Here is a 5,404-nt window from a genome sequence, read left to right as displayed (position 1 = left end):
CAGACTTACTGGGGGCAAGCCTTATGAAAGGCAACAACTGGGAAAAAGTTCACTTCTTCCTAATCAGCATGAGGTGTATTTCCCACAAATCAGTTCATTCATTCAGCAAACTTTTATGGAGCATCAACTACGTGTTATACTATACACTATACTAGAATCAGGAGATTAAAAAGTATGATTGCAACACAGTCCATATCCTGAGAAATAGTCCCATCCTTTAGAATCTTAATATTTTTTCTGAAACATAATTTGGTGGACAGTCTGTTTCTTTACTTACTTGACATATTTAATATAAACTATAGCAGAAAAAAAAAGATACTATTTAAGAACAAAGACTGCTATGTGACCTTTGCCAAGTTTCTGACCTCCTCAGTGCTTTATTTCCTCATCTGTACAGTGCAATGTATAATATACTGAGTACAGTGTCATAGTTATCTACCTTGTAAGGTTGCTGTGAGGATTTAAGTGTGTTAAAACTTGTAAAATATCTAAAACCATTCTAGGAACATAGGAAGTTCTAAAGCCATGTTTGCTGCTGCTGCTACCACCTTGTTATTACTGTTGTTGCCACGATTGTTCTCATTCCAGTGGGTTACAGGTTGACTTATGTTTATATAATCAATAAGAATGTTATCTCAGCATCCCATGGCACATTAACCACAGCAATTGTTATTTAGTAACTACTTCCGTACTGAGAGCCTGTCAAAGATTTATATCTATTACCAAATAATATCTTGCTGTGAGGACACAGATCCACAAATATTAGTGACTTTGTGACAATCACTAATATCTCATTAGGCACAGAGTTTTGAAGTTCTTTTTCTCAGCTAGAGAGTTATGCAAGTATTATGTATACTCACTGCTCAATTAAGCCTAATTATTTTGAAGTGCAAAATGACAGACATTGCACATCATCTTACCATATTTTTCCAAGTAGGATAGCATAGGTGTACTGTCAACTTTATGATGAGAATATGGCAGAGCTATGCATCCTTTGGAAGCGATCTGCTACAATTACTTAAATTCCTTACACTTTAAATCCTCAGAATTTCTGTAGAGGAAGAAAAGTTAAATCTGTAACTATTATGCCTTCTACTCTGTTAATGTGCTCACATCTCTGTGAACCTTGATTTAAGCTGAGTGCATCACTAATCTTTAATATAACCCGAGAACAATAGTCAAATAGAATAATGAGTGGTATTGAAGAAATATATAGAAGAGCATGCCCAGGAATGCATTGAACCACTCCATATCTTGCATTATTAGACACACCCAGTGATTTGCACAGATCCAGAATTTTTAACTCTTCGTTGAAAGCAAGGGTAGGCAAATTCATTCATAACAGACCAGATAATATGTTCAGCTTCATGGGCCATATGGTCTCTGTGACAGCTACTCAACTCTGCTACTATGACATAAAAGTGATCACAGACAATATATAAATAAAAAATTATGGCTGTATTTTAATAAAACTTCATTTGTGAATAGTAAAATTTGAATTACACCTAATTTTCATGTGTCATATGTATTATTTTCCTTTAAATCTTTTTCAAAATATTAAAAATGCAACAACAAGTCTTTGGTCCCAGACCACACCAAAACATGTGGCAGGCTTGATCTGGCTTACAGGCTACAGTTTCCTGAATCATAATGTATAGGAACCAGAATACTTTGAATTTAACAACTCAACCATGGTCCTGCAATCATTATCTAGAAGATTAGCTAGTAACATAAAATGTCTCAAGGCATGCATTACAACTTCAGTCTTATTTTATCATTTATTTATTTAGGATTCTGACTTTGAGAACAAAAATCATGAGTTATGATTTCACATCTACCACTTGTTAGTTTGATAGCCTTCAGTGAAAATTTCCAACCTCTGGCAACCTCTTTCTCCCAAAGTCTGTTATTTGGGAGATGAATTATATCACTACTGTCAACTCACACTGTGTATCAGAATCACCTGTGGAGAAACCAAGACTGAACAGTCAGAGATATGGCCTCAACAGGTGACGCCAACCTGCATCCAGCGTTGGAAACTACTGGACTACTGAGCTCCAGACCTCTTTCTGTTTGATAAGTCTAAGAATTTCTATTCGGTGCATACAGTTGTCACAAATATCAGTAACAATATAGCATTACTTCAGAGAATATTACATTTAAATAATTAGTAGAAACCCCTTGCAAAAAATTCAGAACTATTTAACATCTCCTTCATGATGGCAAAATAAAAAAGAAAATACATATATTTAACTCCTTTTAGCTCGCTGTTGAGAGATGGACAGAATAGAAAGAAAATAAGTAAACAAAGGAAGGAAACAAATCATATGTATTTCTTTTCCTAATAGCTAGAGCATAGAAAATTACAGAGAAATAAAGCAACAATAATCTGAAAGCTTCTATGTATTCTTATTCTCAAGCCCTATTTCCTTATTTTAGGGTGTTTTGTAGTTGAACAATTGCAGCATTATTTCTCTGCTTCCAAATTCATTATTGAAAAGATAGTTCACACAAATATTCAAAAATAAGCAGTCTACATTTTCATAATATGGTTCATTTGTTCCTAACTTTTAGTACATTTCACAGTCAATATCTTGTCTATACTCATGTAATTGACTCAATTTTCAACTGTCAGTTTCACAAACCGTCATCAAAAAACTTAGATGATCAAGCAGAGCTTAGTTGTTCTGACTTCTTACAGTAAGGGACACACACACAAACACATACACCTTTTTGATAACAACAACAACAACAAAAAACAGTAATGTCCCAACCTTTGGGTAGGCAATGTTTAGGGTTTTATAACCCGAGCAGAGTGATTTTAAGATGAATGTTTCAAAGGAGGAAACTGGTTGAAATTAGGTATAGTTATTGAATTACTAGATCTAGATTAGTGATCACAGTAAGGAATGAGCCTTAAAGAGGGATTTTATAAGCAGGCTGTTAGTCTTGATTAGCTGTTAAAGTTGGCTTACAGTCTTGTCTTAAAAATTTAAATATTTCTTGCAATAAGTAATTAAGACATTTTTGCTTGATTTCAGTATTGTTTGACATAGAGACATGTAAATATGTTCATCACATACATTGCTTAACACAAGGGGAGAAAAGTATGCCTGGACCTAGCATGACTTAAGACAGAGAGAAAAAAAAAGTTGTTTATATTAATGCTCACTGACACTTTTGGTCATGCTTTACCATTATCTTATGAACTACCTTAGTCTATTTTGTGTTGCTACAACAGAATACCTGATATAGGTAATTTATAAAGAAAAGTGGTTTATTTAGCTCATAGTTCTGCAGGCTGGATAGTTCAAGGACATGGCCCTGGTTTCTGGCAAGGTCTTCTGTGCTGCATCATAACATGATAGAGAAGGTCAAATTGGAAGCAGTTATGTGTGAAGAGGAAAAACCTAAGAGACATCCTGGCTTGATAGCAACTCATTCTCAAGGGAATTCATTAAGTTCCATGAGAACTGATTCAGTCTTGCCAGAGTGAGAACTCATTCACCACCATGAGAAAGACACTAAGCCATCAGGAGGGATTTACTCCAATGATTCAGACAATTCTCACTAGGCTCCACTTCCCAAGACTGCCACATCAGGGATCAAATTTCAACATGATGTTTGGTGGGAACAAACTCAGACCAAATCACAGCACAAGGATATGATCAATGCAGATCAAAATTACTGTCCGATATATTGGGTTCACTGTGTTAGGCAAAATGGTGTTTCCCCAAAGAAGCCCATTTTGAAGCCTCCATAGCTTATGTATATATTAGATTAAATAGCAAAGGGGAATTCAAGGTGAAAGATGGATATAAGGTTGCAATCAGCTGATTTTAAGACAGAAAACATTAGCTGACTTTAAGACAGAAAAAATTATCCAGATAAGCAAAATATAATTATAAGAGGACTTCCAGCATGACTGTAGGAAAAATTATTCCCCATTGAAACTGGTAAAAACTATAAATAAAAAAAAAACTTTTTATAACCCCTGGAAATGATCCTAAAGGAATACAGCAAGTGAAGAAATAGCCATTCAATTAAATCTATGAATATTCAGAATGAAAAGCAGGAGTGTGTAGTATTTAAGCAAAGTCTACTCTTCATTGGCTCTTCCAGCTCGAAGATAAGAAAACTCCAATCTAGACTTCGTTAGTCAAGAACAAATGGCATCTTCTCCCACAGCTTCCAGTTGGAGAGCTTTCTTCTAGGGCAGAATGCAACATCCATGTTTCTCCTCCTACTGCCAGTTGTCTCCTGTTGCTGAGGTTGTTTCAGGTGAGAGCGGATGAGAGGCAAGTCTCCTTCTTCACCCCACCCTCACTCATGGAAAACAGACTCCAACTCAGGCACAGCACCTTTAAAAATGCTGGGGCCCCAGTTGCCTTACCCTGGATCGTAAGTTTCCACACCAAGAAAACCAACTTATGAAGACCTCATGCTACAGTCTCCACTTCCACTGGGCACTCAGGTTCAAAAGTAGGAGCATCACTGAGAGAAAATATCCCATCATCTCAAACCCAACCACAGAGGCCTAACTTAATATTTTACCAGAGGGAAAAGCAGGCCATAAAATTAATAGCTCTTAGTCTCTTCCCAAAGAAATTGACTTCACTTGCAATAGAGCATGAGGACATTCTAACCTATAGGCGTTCTCAAAAATAGTGGAGGTCATGGTGAAAAGCAACTGGGAGGAAATAGATTCAAGACAAAGGCTGAAGGATAAGCCAGTTACTTTGTAGGAGAGAACCTGAGAAAGAGAAAACTTAGAGGAAAAAAAATATATACAGCACTGATCTAAGGACCTCCTTCAAAGAAGCCCAGATCTTACTGGATTAGCCTATGGATCAATTTATAATCCAGGACATATTTGAAAATAATAGAGCAATCAGCCTCCAACTAACAGAGCATAACAGTTTGCTATGGTCACGGAAAGAGATGAAGAGAACCGTACCAAACCCACTATTGTCTCCAGGTGACTGTGGACATACCAAAAGCTGTGCCCCACTGAAAATTAACATCAGAGGTTTAACAGTGTGGGGTAGGAGAAAATAGACATCCCTAAAATATTCCAGCTCTGAAAGGGAGGAGATTCGTATGCAAAGTTGCTGTAATATATTATCCAAGAGGTCTAGTTTCCAACAACAACAAAATAATGAGGAATGCAAAGAAAAAGGAAAGTATAACATAAAATGGAAAAAGAAAAAGCAGGCAAAAGAAACTGTGAGAGCAACCAGATATCGAATTTAACAGGAAAGACTTCATGATAGCCATGTTAAGTATGTTCACAGATGGAAAGGAAACTATTGTTTAAAAAGTATAGGAAGTCATGATGACAATGTCCAACACAAGACAAAGTATCAATAAAGAGATAAAAATTATTAAAAGAACAAAATGGAAA

This window comes from Macaca mulatta, chromosome 3 (genome assembly GCF_049350105.2).
Source record: "Macaca mulatta isolate MMU2019108-1 chromosome 3, T2T-MMU8v2.0, whole genome shotgun sequence".
Taxonomy (NCBI): Eukaryota; Metazoa; Chordata; class Mammalia; order Primates; family Cercopithecidae; genus Macaca; species Macaca mulatta.
This window is presented reverse-complemented; position numbering follows the sequence as displayed.